The sequence below is a fragment of the Hyperolius riggenbachi genome, chromosome 6 (assembly GCF_040937935.1).
Source record: "Hyperolius riggenbachi isolate aHypRig1 chromosome 6, aHypRig1.pri, whole genome shotgun sequence".
Taxonomy (NCBI): Eukaryota; Metazoa; Chordata; class Amphibia; order Anura; family Hyperoliidae; genus Hyperolius; species Hyperolius riggenbachi.
Genome location: NC_090651.1, coordinates 253653680 through 253673610, shown reverse-complemented (window position 1 = coordinate 253673610; position 19931 = coordinate 253653680). Strand labels below are relative to the sequence as shown.

At 45.1% G+C, this 19931-nt stretch overlaps 1 protein-coding gene across 3 annotated transcripts in view; it reads right to left on the bottom strand.

Moving 5' to 3' along the window:
- RERE (arginine-glutamic acid dipeptide repeats) overlaps window positions 1–9334 on the bottom strand; it is a 534579-nt gene extending 525245 nt beyond the window's left edge. For all 3 annotated transcript variants that reach the window (XM_068240704.1, XM_068240709.1, XM_068240707.1), the window contains exon 1: window positions 9027–9334. The gene's annotated coding sequence lies outside the window, so the exon portion shown is untranslated. The remainder of the gene's footprint in view (window positions 1–9026) is intronic.
- Window positions 9335–19931: the final 10597 nt, after the last annotated feature.

Below are 19931 nucleotides of genomic sequence, written 5' to 3'. Positions count from 1 at the left end.
GCGTTCCTAAATCCAATTAGCCTCGCCGATTGCGAGTAGAATGAAGACGGCTTTAAACAAAAACCATCTTCATTCAAAACAATGTAACGTAAACAAATGTGCAGCGCGCGATCGCGCGCCCCCGCGACCCGCGCGCGCACACACACCCCGGCTCTGCAGTACAATGATTGGTTATGGAGACTCTCCAGTCCCCAATAACCAATCATAGTACATAAATACTACAATGGAGGCAGCGCTGAAAGGTAAAAATAGCGCTGGTGTTTCAGGGGTAAAACCCCTCAGTTGTGAAATGGTTAAATACATTGTATGCGAATCGCCTAGCAGTATGCGAATTCTGATGGCTTTGCCGTGCAGATTTTTTTCTGCACAGAAAAACACTCAGAAATACTGACAAGTGGAAACAGTCCCATCCACTTGTATTGCGCATGCAAATTCTCAATAGTAGAAACGGGCCCTTAAAGTCACCTAATTCCCAACAGGCCAGTGTACACAAAAACCTCTGATGAGAGAAATTCACTTCAGGTTTGAGAATTACCTAAGAAGAGGGAAGGCTCTCTAGATAGTATGGGGCCTTCCCTTCCTCCATCCAGCCTGTTGTTCCTCCACAGTCAGTCAGTAAAGATGTTCACCCAAACAGTTCTTTGGAAACTAGTCACATCACTGAGTACAGTAGTTCCAAGGATGGCTGCATCGCTACTGCACAAGTCCGGACTCACGCGTGCGCAGTAGAGATTCAATTGTCCTCGGAATTACTCGGGGAAAACAAAGGAACAGCGGCAACGATAGAGGAAAAGGAAGGCTCTATACTTTCCAGAGTCATCCCTCTTTTTAGGCAAGAATGTTACCTGAAGGGAGTTTCTTCACTTCAGTGTCCCTTTAAAACACAAATTCGAAGGTGAAATGTGAAACTTTAACAGGTAACCATATATCCTATGAATAAATCACAATATGGTTTCACCAACCCCTGACCTTTCACAGGACTCTAGCCAAGGATCAGAGAAAGTAAATAGCACACTTTCCTTGCAGCACTGGGTCCCCAATTCAAATCCCAGCCAGCACTATCTGGTGAAACTCTATTGTTTGTATGTTCTCCCTGTGTTTGCACGAGTTTCCACCAGGCACTAAGATTTCCTCCTACATTCCAAAAACATACAGATAAGTTTATTGGCTTCACCCGAATTGGCCTTATACTGCAATGCAAGACTGAACATTTATATCGTGCTTTTCTCTTAGCGGACTCAAAGCACCAGAGCTGCAGCCACTAGGGCGCACTCAATAGGCAGTAGCAGTGTTAGAGAGACTTGCCCAAGATCTCCTTACTGAATAGGTGCTAGCTTACTGAACAGGAAGAGCCAAGATTTGAATCCTGTGTCAGAGGCAGAGCCCTTAACCAGTACACTATACAGCCACTGGACATTTGACTATGGTAGGGATTAGATTGTGAGCCCCTCTGAGGCACAGCTAGTGAAAACCTATATAACCCGTAAAAGCGCTGCAGAAGATGTCAGCACTATATAAATACTGACATAATTAGTCATTATACACAATGATGTGGGATGAAAGGATCACTAAATGTTTTTTAACAAAAACATGGTCAGTTAGGCAGCCATATATTGACAGAGCTTTCATCCAACATGTTTGCTTGTTCCAGCCAACAGACAACAAAACAAAATCTTTCCAGTAAGCATTTGTCATGTAGCTTTCACATATGAGAGCTTCAGATTCAGCTTCATTGATGAAATTTTGCTTTAAAAAATAAAGCAAAACAGTGAGTCTGGCAATTTTCATTCTATCCATACAAACACACACCCTTAGATTGACAGTCAGATGTGCAGTCAAAATAGAAAAAAACTTTATCAACCGGTAGTTACCCGCAGACAAAAGTTCTGTAAAACCATCTGGCTGGGCCAAATGACTATCACATGGTTGATTACGCACACACACTGTAAAAGCCCTTTTGTGGGTGTTACCAAACCTTGTACAATTGCCACAATTTCTCACCCACATGATCCCCAAGGAAGCAAAAAGAGTACTTGGTTTAGGTGAGTACTTGGTTTAGGTGTGCATTCAAACAACAAAAAGCTCTTGAGGGTGGTCTGATCATGCTTGAATGCCTCTGGGCATCTCTGAACCTACAGTCCTAAACAATAGTTGAAATATTATACATATACGTTTGACAAATGTGGCATATCTGTAAGAACTAAATAAAAATGTGTCTGGCACCTGCAGTTTTAGGTGCAACTATTATAAACTATGGTAAACGACAACAGGTCTGTAAGATCATTCAAAGAGAACAAAAGATACAGTAGCAAAAAAGCGCCGCTGACAGTTTACATCATACAAAGCGTACATCACATGACTTGTGCTTGCTCATTCAATGGAGAGCTGAGAAGAAAAATAAACATGCACATTTCTTCAGGAAAAGGAAGGGGCATTGGTCACACCAACACTGACAACTAAAAACTTTATACAGCTTCCAGTCAATTGACAAGCAGCTCAAGGCCTTAAGATAGTAAACCGAATATGAGATATAGAGATATAGAGATATATATATATATATATATATATATATATATATATATATATATATATATATATATATATATATATATATATATATATATATATATATATACATACACATATATATATACATACACATATACATATACACACACATATACATACATACATACATAGCTTGCGGCTAGACTGCACCTACGCTGACTGGCCCCGACTGGGGGACTTTCTGGGGCCAATTGCGCATTATCCAGGCAGCAGAGGACAGGCAAGGAACAATCAGCCTAGAGGGGGCTGGAGGAAGTCCCAGGTATGTATATACAGTGCTGCCCACAATTATTTATACCGCTGGCAAATTTTAACGTACTTACTTTTTTTCAACCAGCAAGCAATTTTTGGATAGGAAATGATGTAGGTGTCTCCCAAAAAATAATAAGACGATGTACAAAAGGCATTATTGTGCAAAAAAAAAAAAAAAAAAATCTCAGTTTTTATTTAAATTTGAGCAAAAAAAAAAAAAAAAAAAAAAAAAAATTAAAAAAAAAAAAAAGTGTCCAATCCAAAATGATTGATACCCTGTACAAACTGTCAGTGTCTGTGGGAAAATCCAAAGTTCTATACCATTCCAAATAGTCCAAGCTGTTCTAAAGCATCCTAAATTACCCTGATTAATTGGGAACAGCTGTTTTAATCAATTCAACAGGTGAAAAACAGCAGCTCTCTGCAGTTGGTTTGTGGACAGTCATGGCTAAGACAAAGGAGCTCAGTGAGGACCTGCGGCTGCACATTGTGGCTGCTCACAAGTCAGGAAAAGGCTAAAAGGCAATTTCTAAACGTTTTCCAGTTCCAGTGCAAAGTATTATTAAATACAAGATTTTCTGCACTGTGGAAAATCTCAGAGGACATGGTTGGAAGCCAAAAGTGACACCTGTGTTGGCCAGGAGGATAGTGAGAGAGGTGATAAAGAATCCAAGGATCACCACCAAGGCCATCCTGGTGAATCTAGGCTCTGCTGGTGGCAATCTCTCAAGGCAGACAATCCAATGGACACTGCACATTTCTGGGTTTAACTGATGCAGAACAAGGTGGACACCACTTCTCCAGATAAGGCACACAAAAGCTCCCTTGGCCTTTGCAAATGATCATCTGGACAAAGAAGACTTCTGGTCTTCTGTGAAACAAAAATTGAATTGTTTGGTTACAATGAGGTTTCCTTCATTTGGCATAAAAAAAAGGAGAAGCCTTCAACCCAAAGAACACCATCCCCATTGTCAAACATGGTGGTTGGAACCTAATGCTTTGGGGTTTTTTCAGCCAAAGGACCAGGGAGCCTAATCACAGTAAACAACACCATGAAAAAAAGAGTAATACATGAGGATTCTCAATGACAACATCAGGTAGTCTGCAGAGAAACTTGGCTTTGGCCACCGATGGACATTTCAGCATGACTATGACCCAAAGCACACAGCAAAAGTGGTGAAGAAATGGTTAGCAGACAACAACATTAACGTTTTGGAGTGGCCCAGCCAGAGTCCTGACTTAAATCCAAGTGATAATCTGTGGAGGGAGCTAAAGATTAGATTGATGGCAAGAAGACCTCCATCCTGAATGATTCGGAGCTCATTGCTAAAGATGAATGGGCAAAAATACCCGTGGAGACTTGCAAAAAAATGGTCTGCAATTATTATTGTACTTTGTACAGCGCCACGGAATATGTTGGCGCTTTATAAATCAATAATAATAATAATAATAATAATAATAATAATAATAATAATAATAATAGGAAGCGTTTGATTGTGGTAACAGCTAATAAAGGCTTTTCTATTGATTATTGAGAAGGGTATGAATAATTTAGAACTGGACACTTTTCGCTCACATGTAAATAAAAAGCTGAGAAATTTTTTTTCCACAATAATTTATCTTGTATTGTCTTATCTTTTGGGAGACACCTATGTCATTTCCCGTCAAAAAATTACTTGCTGGTTGAATAAAAGTAACTTTAAGTCAAAATTTGCCAGGGGTATGAATAATTATGGGCAGCACTGTACAGTGGGATGCGAAAGTTTGGGTAACCTTGTTAATCGTCATGATTTTCCTGTATAAATCGTTGGTTGTTATGATAAAAAAAAGTCAGTTAAATATATCATATAGGAGACACACAGTGATATTTGAGAAGTGAAATTAAGTTTATTGGATTTACAGAAAGTGTGCAATAATTGCTTAAACAAAATTAGGCAGGTGCATACATTTGGACACTTGTCATTTTATTGATTCCAAAACCTTTAGAACTAATTATTGGAACTCAAATTGGCTTGGTAAGCTCAGTGACCCCTGGCCTTCACACACAAGTGAATCTAATCAGAATGTATTTAAGGGGGTCAATTGTAAGTTTTCCTCTTAATTTCCTCTGAAGAGCAGCATGGGGGTCTTAAAACAACTCTCAAATGACCTGAAGACAAAGATTGTTCACCATCTTGGTTTAGGGGAAGAATACAGAAGGCTGTCTCAGAGATTTCAGCTGTCTATTTCCACATATTGAGGAAATGGAAGATCACAGGCTCAGTTCAAGTTAAGGCTAGAAGTGGCAGACCAAGAAAAATCTCGGATAAACAGAAGCGATGAATGGTGAGAACAGTCAGAGACAACCCATAGACCAGCACCAAAGACCTACAACATCATCTTGCTGCAGATGGAGTCAATGTGCATCGTTCAAGCATTCGGCGCACTTTACACAAGGAGATGCTGTATGCAAGAGTGATGCAGAGGAAGCCTTTTCTCCACCCACAGCACAAACAGAGCCGTTCGCTTTAGGTATGCTAAAGCACATTTGGACAAGCCATCTCCATTTTGGAATAAGGTGCTGTGGACTGATGGAACTAAAATTGAGTTATTTGGGCATAACAATGGACGTTATGCACGGAGGAAAAGAACATTTAAAAAAAAAAAAAAAACAACAATAACTGCTACCTACAGTAAACTATGGTGGTGGTTCTATCGTGCTGTCAGGCCGTGTGGCCAGTGCAGGGACTAGGAATCTTGTCAAAGTTGAGGGATGCATGGACTCCACTCAGTATCAGCAGATTCTGGAGACCAATGTTCAGGAATCAAAGACCAAGCTGAGCCAGTGCTGGATCTTTCATCAAGACAACTACCCTAAACACTGCTCAAAATCCACTAAGGCATTAATGCAGAGGAACAAGTACAACGTTCTGGAATGGTCATCTCAGTCCCCAGACCTGAGTATAATTAAAAATCTGTGCTGTGAGTTAACCATCTTAGCGGTATGGACGAGCTCAGCTCGTCCATCACCGCCGATGGCTGCCGCTCAGGCCCTGCTGGGCCGATTTTGACGAAATAAAGAGCAGCACACGCAGCCGGCACTTTGCCAGCCGCGTGTGCTGCCCGATCGCCGCCGCTCTGCGGCGATCCGCCGCGAGCAGCGGCGAAAGAGGGTCCCCCCAGCCGCCTGAGCCCTGCGCAGCCGGAACAAATAGTTCCGGCCAGCGCTGAGGGCTGGATCGGAGGCGGCGGACGTCAGGACGTCGGCTGACGTCCATGACGTCACTCCGCTCGTCGCCATGGCGACAGGAGAAGCCAAACACGGAAGGCTGCTCATTGCGGCCTTCCGTGTTAATTTTGGCCGCCGGAGGCGATCGGAAGAACGCCTCCGGAGCGCCATCTAGTGGGCTTTCATGCAGCCAACTTTCAGTTGGCTGCATGAAATAGTTTTTTTTTTATTTACAAAAAACCCTCATGCAGCCGCCCTGGCGATCTTAATAGAACGCCAGGGTGGTTAAAGAGAGCTGTCCATGCTCGGAAGCCATCAAACCTAGAGAACTAGAGCTGTTTTGTAAAGAGGAATGGTCCAAAATACTTTCAACCAGAATCCAGACTCTCTTTGGAACCTACAGGAAGCGTTTAGAGGCTGTCATTTCTGCAAAAGGAGGATCTACTAAATATTGATTTCATTTCTTTTTTGTAGTGCCCAAATTTAAGCACCTGCCTTATTTTGTTTAAACAATGATTGCACACTTTCTGTAAAGCCAATAAACATTTCACTTCTCAGATGTCACTGTGTTTGTCTCCTATATGATATATTTAACTGACATTGTTTTATCGTAACAACCAACGATTTATACAGGAAAATCGTGACAATTAACAAGGTTGCTCAAACTTTCGTATCCCACTGTATATATACATATTTTTCCCCATCTCAGGTACTCTTTAATTTGGCTAATGTCCCCTCAGTTTCTTGAACTGAAAGTAGCATACTTACCGTACTCATCAGTGCTTACAGGGAACATCAAGTCAGAGGAATACAGAGGCTGCCATCTTAATTAAAGAAACTCTGAAGCGAGTCTAAATTTACTTTTTTAACAGGCAGTCATGTAAATCGGTATAATCCCTGCTAAAATGCCACTATCCCGCAGCAAAATGAGGGGTCTCCCCAAATCACCCCTGCAAAATCCACAACTTTTTTGGTTGTGGATTTTGCTGCTCATGGAGGCAGAGCTTTCAGCTGTAGCTCTGCCTCTCAGCGCGTCAATCGCCGCACAGATCTCCGCTTCTCCTCTCTGTGAAGGCAGATTGTGAGGGGCGGGGAGAGGCGGCGATCAGTGGGGATTGACACGCTGAGAGGAAGAGCTACAAAGCTTAGCTCTGCCTCTTCAGGAAGCGCTCCCCCGAGCTTACAGAGGGGATTTGGGGGGGGGGGGGGTAAAGACCACTCGTTTTGCCACAGGATAGCGGCATTTTAGCAGGGATTATACTGATTTACATGACTGCCTGCTAAAAAAGTAAATTTAGTCTCGCTTCAGAGTCTCTTTAAACAATGCCACTAAAACCTCTATGTTGTTCTTCCTCTAGGCCACATTTACAGTGATGCGGTGCGGAGTAACGCGGCTCACAGCACTGCACGACCCATACGACATTCACAGTGCTCTGGGTGCATTGTGGTATGATGGGTTGGGACATCATAACGCTAAACACGTGTGTTAACAGTAAAAGTAACTTTTCATTGACTGTATGCTTCACTGTATCAGACACAAAGCGGGCAGAACGCATGGCACCGCTTTCCTGAAACATTGCGCTCCTGCTGTCACTGAGAACATAATTCAACAGCCACTGGGAACGTGACCCAAGTCCCAGTCCCAGAATGAGCATGGAGATCAGAAGCTTTGACTTTGGCCTGACTCCACTGGCAGCATGCTTGTTGCAGGTGTGTGGCTCAAAGACAAACAAAGCTCAGCATGACAGCCAGGCAACTGCCATTGTTTATACAGCAGAGTCCATATTCCTTTTGCTTCACGTTTCCTTTCAACCTAGTCACATGACCTGCATAGGCCATGATCATGTGTATGCATTTTATAGTTACATTATTTGATTTCAACAGAATGTCAGTGATCACCAATCGGAGCAGTCTACAAGTACCTGATCTGATTGGAGCTGGATGGGTGACCCAGATTGGCTAAGCTAGGGGAAACAAAATACAACTTTCCCAATTCATATTATAAAGATTTTTTTTTAATTAAAATAGATTCATTCTACAAGTTTAAGTGCTTCAGGCAATGCAAATGGAGCTGGTGCTAGCGCAGTTTAGGGGACCCAGAAGGAAAAGTTCTCCACAGCACCCTCAACAGTACAAAGCATTGTGATTGGCTAAATAGTGTGGGTGGAGTTTACTACAACCCCTCCAAAACCTAGCAGTTCAAGAGGATGCTGTCCATCCAATCACATTAGCAGTGTTTCCCAATGAGGTTTCCTACAGGGTTCCCTAAACTAGATTAGTGACATGGACGACGAACATGTTGAAGGACAAAGGCCATCTGAGATGAATAAACATAAATGAATAGAGTATTTGTTTTTATTAGCTCACGCCTGACATGTCAAGCAAATAGACATAGTTTTTATGATGACTGGAAAACAAATAATAGCAGTTTTATGTGATTTGCAAGCCAGCTGTCACAGTGTTTATGATGATACAGGCGGTTAGACACTATAACCGCCGCTTTACAGTGAACGCCATTGCTCAGTGCAGAAAACTGCAGCAACACCGCCATGGCCTGTTTACACCTAGGCGGTTGATAGCAGTTGCTGAAAACCAGACGTTGCGAGTAGCGTTCATTTAACTGCTGTCAGCTGGAACAGCCCCTAACTGCATCTATATGTACAAATCCATAACTTGACACACTGGAAAATACAGAGGGCAATAAAATGTGATTTTCTACCCTCAATCCATCCACATAAATCAGGCCAAAGTGATGTTCAAATGTCTATGGCCACAATAATAAGGATTTAAAAAATTAAGAAGAAAAAAACAAAGCAAAAAATCTGTGTCTGGGTGACCAGCATCAGGACAATAGGGACTAGTGAGCACTTAGCACACCCAGGCAGCCACCCCCAGCTAAGCATGAGCTGTTGTGGTAGCAGCCCAGGCCTCTGGGAAAGCCCTCCCATTCACTCCTTGCCCCCACACAGCATGCACAGGGGAGGAGGGGGGCACTTACCTTCCCCGATGCTCTACACCATCAATAATGGTTTGAGTGGAGCCCGCAGAGAAGAAAAGCCTGCCAGGAGAGGATGAGGGCGGCTCTGGCCGGTCAGTGTGCACAGTGGCTGGGATGTGTGGGAAAGCTGCTCCCCCTGGAGTTCTACTATCCTGCGGCCTACAGCGGTGTCACAGTAAGCTTGGTGATGGATGGGGAGGGCCGGCTTCTCCCGGTGCCTGGCTGGGACTCACTATCTGTGTGTATGAGAGCCTCCTGCAGCTAACTCCGCCTCCAACAGCTAACTCCGCCTCTCACTCCAACCGCCTCCACCACCGCCCAGCCTCCTGCACAGGGCCGACTCATTGGGAGTCTCGCATTGCTAACCACACCTCTCCATCGACGTACTGGATGACGCTACCTGTTCTGCCATATAACTAATAAAGCCATTTAAAAAAAAAAAAAAAGAAAGAGAAAGCAACCAAGGGCGAAATACACTGAACTCAACAGACGGGTCCTTGTGACGTAACTGCTGAGGGTTGCCGGGAGCTGTAGTTTTATAGCTTGTGTTACAGTGGGAAATGGGAAGGCTTGCAACACAGAACACAAGGGTTTTGTTTTCAGCAGCATGACACTGGAGCAATGCTGCTATTTATTGTTTAGACCACGCTAGTAATTATGGGTGTTATTAGGAGTGCTAGTGGAATTACATTTTCAAAGTAAGTTTTTTTAGGAAAACAAACCTGTTGTAAAATGGAAAAAAAAAACCTTCACTCCACAACTCTAAGCAACAGCTTGACCTCATTCTCTAGTAGTGAACATCAACTTTTTGCGAATTTACCTCAATGCAAACAGTGTACCAAAACCAGACAGTGGCATGGCGGAGGAGGATTAACTGCGAAATAGTTGTAAAAAAAATTGTATTTTGCGCAAACACTTTTTTAATGGTTATTTTTAAAGTTTAATCTTCGCTGACTTTAGCGGTTAATATCAAAGCCCCTGTATTTGCAGGGTATGTTAACCTATTGGGCACCGCGTGTAGTAAAACCTACAACGCACTTGTGGCTGTTCTAGCCTGATGCGGCGTAGGATCTATGCCGCCCACTGTTTCTGCTCTCGATGCGATCATGTGCACCTGAGAGTGGAGATTAAGCTGTCATATGACAGCTGACATCTCCCGTCAGTGATCAGCGGCCATCGCGTATGGCACGTGATCCCTACGATTGTCGGTGGATCGTAGTGATCACTGTTACAGCTGTGGGGGGGGGGGGGGGGGGGGGGAGAAGAGGATCCACTCACCTTCCTGATGGTACCCCGGCGATTGGCGCTTCGCTCCAGCCGGCATCCCCACTCGCTCAGACATAAGTGCCGGATCCCGGCTTGATGACTTCCTCAAGCCGCGACCCGGAACTTAGCGGCAGTACGAGCGGGGATGCCGGCCGGAGCGGAGGTGTCCACAGCTGCACATCGCTGGAGCCTGGGAGGTGAGTAAAGGATGCTGGCTACAGGGGGGACACCATGCCCAGCAAGCTACATTGGGGATCTGGCTGCCTGAACACGCCCCCCAGCATGTAAAATATCCTGGGGGTTAGGAAGCCAATCCCAAAAGGGTTAAAGTACCCCTGACCTTGTTGTAAAATAACATTCACTTAATGTTATTTTACTAGCTGTGCTGTGATATAAATCACAGCACTTTCCTTACTCTTTAGCACCCCCGTGCCCCCCTTTCTATTCTGCAGAAATCCTCGACTTGAGCAGAACGTCGATGATGGGCAGGGAGGAAGTGTTAGTACTTCCTCCTCTCTGCCCATCATCAGTGCACTCACCGCTATTAGTTCCTATGTGCGCTGCGGAGCTGCACTGTGTGTGGTCTTGGGGTAATCTACCTCAGAAAGATAGTGTACCAATAGTATTAGTGCACTATCATTCAGAGGTAAATTACCCTAAGACCACACACAGCGCAGCTCCACAGCGCGCTGTGCACATAGGAACTAATACCGGCAAGTGGAGGGGGCGTTCCTGATGACGGGCAGAGAGGAGGAAGTACTGACATTTCCTCCAAGCCCATCCTCAAGCGGGGGGGGGGGGGGGGGGGGGAGGGGGGGCAAGGATTGTGCTGTGACCCGCGTGTCACAGCACAGATTAAAAAAAAAAGGATTTTAATGGGTTTTTTTTATTAGGAGGTTAGGGGTACTTTAACCTCCTTGGCGGTAACCCCGTGTGTGACACGGGGTAAGCCGCCGGAGGGTGCCGCTCAGGCCCTGCTGGGCCGATTTTCATAATTTTTGCTTTGCTGGACGCAGCTAGCACTTTGCTAGCTGCGCCAGCACTCTGATCGCCGCCGGCCCCTGCCCGATCGCCGCTATCTGCTGCGGCGCGGGCCCCCCCCCCCCCTCCAGACCCCAGCGCTGCCTGGCCAATCAGTGCCAGGCAGCGCCGAGGGGTGGCCCGGGACTCCCAATGACGTCCCGACGTCAGTGACGTCGGTGACGTCATCCCGCCCCGTCGCCATGGCGACGGGGGAAGCCCTCCAGGAAATCCCGTTCTATGAACGGGATTTCCTGATCGGAGATCGCCGAAGGCGATCGAAGCGGGCGGGGGGATGCCGCTCAGCAGCGGCTATCATGTAGCGAGCCCTCGGCTCGCTACATGATAAAAAAAAAAAAAATTTAAAAAAAAACTGCTGCGCTCCCTCCTGGCGGTATTTTTCATACCGCCAAGGAGGTTAAGGAGGACAGTGGGAACAAGAGGAAAAACATTTTTTCAAAAAGACCTTGTAGAGAAAAGTTGGAGGGGAAAAGTCTATAATTAAATGCAGTAATTTAAAATGACTGATAATGTATCAACATGTATATAAATGTATTTATATATATATATACTAAGTATAGCTAGAGCAGAAAGCATCTTTAACCACTTGACGCCCACAGTGCTAACCCCAGCCTCCTGCACAGCCCAGCTAAGGAGCCCGTCGAAAGGGGACATGCCGGCGGAGGGGTCCGATCGCTGCAGCAGTTTGTTTATTTTTTTTTCCCCAGCCTCTATGAGGCTCTCTCTCCCTTCCTCCCTCCCTCTTCCCTCCTCTCCTCCGTAATCTTTATGAAACAGGACGGTGATCCGTCCTGTTCCGCCTCTCATAGGCATCAGCCTATGAGAGGATGGTGATCCCCGATCAATCAGAGGCCGGGGATCGCCGATCTTGTACAGCGCTGCCAGCGACCGCAGCGCTGTACAGTTGTAAACAAAGGGGATTTCTTTCCCCTTTGATTTATAAACAGCCTGCTAGCCACGATCGGCAGCTAGCAGGCTAATCATGGAGCTCTGCTCTGTAAACTGGCAGGGCACGATTGCACATGCGCGCTGCCGTTCCCTGTGAAACTGCAGCCCCAGGACTTGACGCCAATTGGCGTTAGGTGGTCCTGAGGCTGCCACCGCGGTCACGCCCGTTGGCGTGAGACAGTCTTTAAGTAGTTTTTGAGTCTTTGAGTCCTATGGGAGAAAAGCGCTTTACAAATGGTATTGTATTGTATTGTATAGTTAAATTTCCCTCCAAGCCTTGCCACTTCCATGGGGTTTCCAGTACTACGTACAGACCCCCTGGAGACCCCTTCATGAAATTCTTTTGACATATGTAAATTTACACTACCGTTACATTGATACATTATTTGTCATTTATCACATTTAAGTTAAAGGAGTTGTCAGGGCAATTTTAATAAAATAAACGCTACTTACCGGGGGCTTCCTCCAGCCCCAAGCTCCCAGGACCTCCCTTGCCGCAGCTCTGCCCGCAGCCTTTTGCCGGAGCTCCGACCCGGTCCCCGGCGATGACGTCAGAGCGACCTGGAGGTCGCTCTGTACTGCGCCTGTGTGATCAGCGCCGTCAATCACCGCCACGTGGGCCGGGGCGGACTGCGCAGGCGTAGAACTACTGCGCCTGCGCAGTCTGCTCCGGCCCACGTGGCGGTGATTGACAGCGCTGATCGCGCAGGCGCAGTACAGAGCGACCTCCAAGTCACTCTGACGTCATCGCCGGGGACCGGGTCGGAGCTCCGGCAAACAGCTGCGGGCAGAGCTGCGACGAGGGAGGTCCTGGGAGCTTGGGGCTGGAGGAAACCCCCGGTAAGTAGCGTTTATTTTATTAAAATTGCCCTGACAACTCCTTTAAGTGTATACTTTTTTCCTATCGTAAATTTAAAATTGATTTTCTCCAAAAGTATAAGATCTTTTGGAAAAAAAAATCATCTTGTCCCCACTTTTCTCCTTAACATACCCTGCAAATTTGGTGTTTCTAGCATGTACAGGGGCTTTTCTATTAACCGCCAAAGTCGGCAGCCATTGACTTGACTTGCGGCCATGTTAAATACAAACGCAAATTTTTGACAGAAATATTTGCATTAAATGGGAATGGCTAACAGCCCAAGTTTGCTGGGAACTGTCTGCCAGTGAGCTGTTCAGGCCATCTCTTTTTTTTTCTAACAGATTCTCTTTAACTTGACAGTATAATAAGAAAAACATTTATTAGTATCACATCTTCTAATCATTTTCCATGCACTGGTATATGATACATCAAATACCAAATTAAATACTGCATGATTCCTTAACCCCGAACAACAACCCCCCCCCCCCCCCCCCCCGCGCGCGCGGTATTCCCGACTCCCGTGCTGAGCTCGGGCTGAGTGACACATGTCAGGACAGGAGCGGTAAGCCTCAGCTTGGGCTGGCTTAAAATAGCATGTGCGGCACTTTCCTGCGTCCCGCGCGCGATCGGCACATGTCAGTGGGACCCAGGCTGCTTCCCCCCGCCCAGAGTCCCCATTACCACTTTGATCTTCCGGGGACCCGGCGACCAATTAGCTTTGAGGATCGGCGGTGATGCAGCGGTGCGCTGTTACGTCAGGGGCGACGTGGGGTCACAGGGGTGGGAGGGAGGGAGGGGAAAAAAATGAAAACACTTCTGATTGGGCCAAAATAGAATTGTATTGGATACGATGGGATTTGTATCCAATGCAATGTTGCTTTTTCCTTCCTAAGTGGTTGAGAGGAGCTGTGGCTGTTGAGCTGAGAGGAGTTGTGCTGTGATCAGTGAGTGCGATCTGATCTGATTTTTCTGCCTACCTGTTACCGATTTTTGCCTGGACTTTGACTATTCTCTCTGCCTTCTGCCTGGATTTTGATTGATTACCTGTTGCCGATTTGTGTCTGGACTTTGACTATTCTCTCTGCCTTGTGCCTGGATTTTGATTGATTACCTGTTGCCAATTTTTGCCTGGACTTTGACTATTCTCTCTGCCTTCTGCCTGGATTTTGATTGATTACCTGTTGCCAATTTTTGCCTGGACTTTGACTATTCTCTCTGCCTTCTGCCTGTACCAACCTCTGCCTGGATTTGACAACTCTCTGCCTGCCATTTGCAACAACCTCTGCTTGCCTGTCATTTACTAAGGCGTCATCCTCCAGAAGCGCTGGTGGAGTTGGAGGACAGCAATCTGCAGTCACTAGCGGACTCAAGTGACAGTGACGCACCTGGGGATCTGTCATCTGACAGGGAAAGTAACAGTGACTCCATCACCACCAAGGTCAGTGATGTCCAGGTTTGGTGCCCCATTGACCTTACTCACTCTCTGCTACCGCCCCCGTTTTCCTTTTACTGGGGAGCCTGGCCTGAAAAAAGAGTGTGAGTGCAACCCCCTGGCGTACCTGCAGCTCTTCTTCTCGGAGGAGGTTATTGAGAAGATAGTGGAGGAGACTTATCGTTATGCCACCGAACAATTGGCTGCTCCACAAGGATGCTTTTCCAGGAGCAGGACATGGTAGCCGGTCACCAAAGCGGATATCCGGTTGTTCTTGGGTCTTATCAATCTGCAGGGAGTGGTGGGAAAGTCCCTGCAGAAATGGTACTGGAGCACTAATAAAATAATTGCGACCCCTTTCTTTGGAATGGTGATGTCCGAGTACCAGTTTTCCCTCATAATGAAATTCCTCCACTTTGCCGACAATGACACCTTTGAGGAGTTGACCCACTCTGCTCCAAAACTAAAAAAGATCTGGAAGGTCTACCAGATGGTGGTTGAAATTTTCAGGACCACTTATGTGCCACAGAGGGACATCAGCGTGGACGAGAGCCTGATGGCCTATAAGGGGAGGCTGAGCTGGCTCCAATACATAGCTTCCAAGCGGGCCCGCTTTGGGATCAAGTCATACATGCTATGTAAGTCAGGTACCGGATACATTTGGGACACTATTATGTATATGGGAAAAGGCACCAAATTTTGCCCCAGGTTTAGCGAGTATGGAGTGGTAACATCGTCTGTACTGTCCCTTCTGGAGCTTTTACTGTGTCACCACAGACAATTTCTATACCTCCTCTGAACTGTCTGAGTTTCTTATAAAACATAAGACTGACACCTACGGCACCATTAGGTATAACAGGAGGGAGATGCCATCGGCCTTTGCCAAGCAGAAGCTGAAGACTGGGAACATAGCTGCTTGGCAGAAGGGGAAAATGTTAGCTCTCCGATGGCGGGACAAAAAAGATGTCTGTCTCCTCTCTACAGTTCACGACACCTCCATTGTCCCCACCAGAACGAGAGGAGGAAAAGACATTGCAAAACCGCAGGTCGTGGTGGACTACAACCAGACCATGGGTGGTGTGGACACAGCTGACCGGTGACCTTTTATCCTGCCGCGAGGAAACAGCAGAAAAAATACTACAACATATTTTCCGCCACCTACTGGAGCAAAGCCTCTGGATCACCTACATTCTCTACAAACAGCGAAGTGACAGGCCAGTGACCCACGCTGACTTCATCTGGAAACTGTGCGAATGCATCTGTTTGAAGTACCAGACTGCAGCAGATGCCAGAGTTGGGCGCCGTGCCTCCTATGTGGTAAAAATAGAACGCCTCATTGGCCGTCATTTTATGGAATACATTCCACCAACTCCCCAAAAAAATGCCCCAACTAGGACATGTGCTCTATGCTGCAGCAAGACCAACGAGAAGGGTAAAAAAAAATCAGGAATGAATCACAATTCTACTGCCCCGATTAAGATGTCGCCCTGTGTGCAACACACGGGAGGTGTATTAGGAGTATATATATATATATATATATATATATATATATATACTGCATAATCTGCTGCACAGATTTGCTATTCTTTCAGATTATTGATAAATTTAATTACTTCAACAATTTTGTGTTCCAGTCTTTTATCTATATGCATAATGTCTACTGGGCCTTTGTTCTGATATACTGTATTTTGGTGAGTTAAGACTTAAAGAGAATCTGTACTGTAAAATTCTTACAATAAAAAGCATACCATTCTATTCATTATGTTCTCCTGAGCCCCTCTGTGCTGTTTCTGCCACTCCCTGCTGCAATCCTGGCTTGTAATTGCCATTTTTATGCAGTGTTTACAAACAAAAGACATAACAAGTGATAGGCTGAGAGTAGCTCAGTGTGTGAGTCATACAGAGTGTGCAGGGGGCCTGGAGAGGGTGTGTATAGCTTCTATCCAATCACAAGCAGCACAGCACATTCCTGCTTGACTGCCTGAGCCCGACAGACCCGACAGAGGAGAGAAGATTACATCATATAACAGAGATAACACAGCCACTGTGCAACTAGGAAAGGCTGCAGCAAGACAGAGCACATTAGAACAGCTATAGGAAATTATAGGATAGAAGAAATAAGGCTCAACATTTTATTACAGAGTCTCTTTAAGAATTGGAGGCCTAAAATTCATGAAAAAAATGTACCGCTTTTCACTACTAATTCTAGACAGAATTGCACTGCCAGGGAGGTTAATATGTTGTCCTTTTCCCTCCCTTCTAGGTTGTGATGCCTTGTTATCGGTGGTGGGTGGTGGAGAGAGGGAACAAACGCATCCCTGGGCAGTGAGTCTTTGCAATATAGTGATAAGCTGGCTGTACTGTACTAATGTAATATTATGCATATTTTTTTGAATGCAATATTATGCATTTTTTATGCAATATTACGCACATCTTTTTTGTTGCATTATTAATGTAATATTATGCATATCTTTTTGATTGCAATATTAATGTAATATTATGCATATCTTTTTGATTGCAAAATGTTTGCTTTATGCCCATGTTTACTAGGTGTGTTTTATGGGTAGACCTAGTGTGTAGTGCCCATGAAGAATTTGGACTTACCCTGAGGGGTTAATGTGTTTGTGACTGTGACCTCGCAGGTCAGCTGACCATGGGGGTGGAGTCTATTGTCTATGGGTGTGGTGCACTAAGTTATAAGTTTGCTGTGTTCTGTTGTGTGCTTATACACCTGAGGAAGAGAGAAGCCCTGAAACATGTTGTGTTGAGCAGTTTTATCGATTAAACGCAAGTTTAATTAACGACAATTGAGTGCCTCCTTCATTTGTTTTCTGGTTTCCTGTATGTGGAGGTGGTGACCCACAGGAGGATTGTGCACCGGCAGACCAGGCTATTGCCTTGGGTGAGTGACAGTGCTGGGGTAAATGTTCTCTGAAAGGTCCAATTCTTCTGAGTTCTGCGATTACGTTAAAATTACCAAGTTGTGCTAAATCGGATTTCTGCAGATTTCTGATTTCTGAATTCGAAAATTTCATTTCCATGGAATCCAAATGAGCATCCCTAGTGAACATCTTTGTGAATTGTCATGCAATTTTCAGGAAATTACTAAACTTTTTTAGGTAAACCACAGAACATGACATTTTCACTGAACAGGTCTTAGTAAACAGAAGCTGGTAATCTTCTTCTTCCATTTACTGCACGACGCTTCACCATCTCCCTAGTGGTTATATCCGCCTGCCACCGCCCCCCTTCTTCTACTTGCCGGTCTGCGCCCTGCCCAAGAATGGCCCTGCATCTGACATTGTGAAAAGTGGAACTAGACAAACTACTACAGAGCAAACATAAGAGACAATGACAATGAACCTGCACATCACCACAATGCACAATACCACCTCGTGGCATTTTAGTACGAGTCTAAAATATTTGGCTATTCCAACAATTTGAGGTATATGTTGCCTTATGTTGTTTGGGGATATATATTGCCTAATTATGATGTCTGGGTGGGAAACACTGCCTAATTATGTTGTTTGGTGAAATGTGCTGCCTAATTATGTTGTTTTTGGGGGTGCAGGGGTTTCTTCCATGTACAACCCATTTTAAGTCATTACATCAGCATCTCTATGGACTTAAGATCTAGGCTTTGACTTAGCTGCTCCAGGACTCTCCGTTTCTTAGTTTTTATCCAGTTCTTGGTGGATTTACTTGTATGTTATGTTTCATTGTCATGTTGCAGGGTCCAGTTCCTCTTCTGCTTTAGTGTACTTACAGATGGTCTTACTTGTTCCTCAAGCACCCTTTCATACATGGTAGAAAACATAGTGGGTTCTATGATGGTTCTTCAAACTCCATGCTTCACAGTTTTTTTCCTGGAATGCTGTATTTGGTTTACACCAAACATGCCCTCTGTTCTGGTGTCCAAATAATTCAATTTTAGACTCCGGTTTCCTTAGAACATTATTCCAGAAATCCTGGTCTTTGTCTATGTTCTCTTTGGAAAACTTCCATCTCATGTTGAGGTTTCCTCTTTGCACACTTCATGTATTAGCATAGCTTTTGATTAAAATCTGAGGCTTGGGGTTTGGATATAAACCTGTTTAGGGAAATTTGTACTGGGGTATGCATACTAACCAGAAGTCACATACATTCCTTGTTTCTTGTTAGTACAGCACAATCTCATTATAGTAAACTCTGCTATAGTGAAACTCTGGGTATAGTAAACTGAATATAATACGTAGAACTCCTGTAAAAGTAAAACTTTTTTTTAGGCCTCAGCGGTCTTCTATATCTGGTTATAGTGGAAAATGGCCAGGGGCATGCGTTATAGCCTAGTCTGAGAAATATGAGCTATGGTCAGAGGGTGGGCTGGCAGCCACGTGTAGCCTACCTGCTCTCTGCACACTACTCTAGGCCCATGTGGATTACCTCTAAAGCACTTGCCAGTGCATGGGTTAAAGACTGCAATCTGCATCTACTGATGAGACCTATGATTCCTGTGTAAGCTGCTGCCTGATTACTGAGGGAATTGCCTGTCATTTGTTACCAGTACTTGCTTGTGCATGACTGCAACACTACACTATCATCCATGTTGCACAGAAATGTAGACAGAGGAAAAGGGCCAGCGCTGCCGTTGAGGGAAAGGGGGCAATGGCCTCAGGGCCCAACCGCTCCAGGGCCATTGCCCCCTTTCCCTCAATGGCAGCGCTGGCCCTTTTCCTCTGTCTACATTTCTGTGCCGGACCCCCCAGGTGGCTTCCCCTTGACTGTCCGGTAGTTCAGCTGCCTTGCAATATTTTACCTGTTCTGGCGGCTTCCCTTTCCAGATCTCCGTCTTCAGACATGTTTCCGGAATCTTCTCTACGTCAGCACATGTTATTTACACATAACATGCACCGGATGGAGAAGACACAGGCAATGGGGACAACCCTGTGAAATTGACACTGTGAAGTCAGAACACTGATCATTATACTATATATACAGTATATTCCGGGTTAATAGCTCAGAAAGTATTAAGGCAGGGGATCAGTACGTAACCAGCAATTTTTGGATCAGGGTGAGCAAGGACACCTTTTATAATCTCTCAATATACAGTAGGTTCACTTTAACTATAATAACAATTAACACTTTAAAGTGTAATTCAACATTTGTTATTTTACAGTGGTTTTAAACACAAGAATGGGGCAGTGACACCAGAGGGGGAAACTTATTTCCACAAAATGTAATACCTACCTGCTAGAAATGTTTCTTTCCTAGCAACACACCCTATATGTATCTGATCTAGTTGTTTCAATCAAAACAGCTTCCTTACCCTACATGATTGTGCTCCAGTCTGCCCTTAGCATAGGTGTGGAGGGTGAGACAG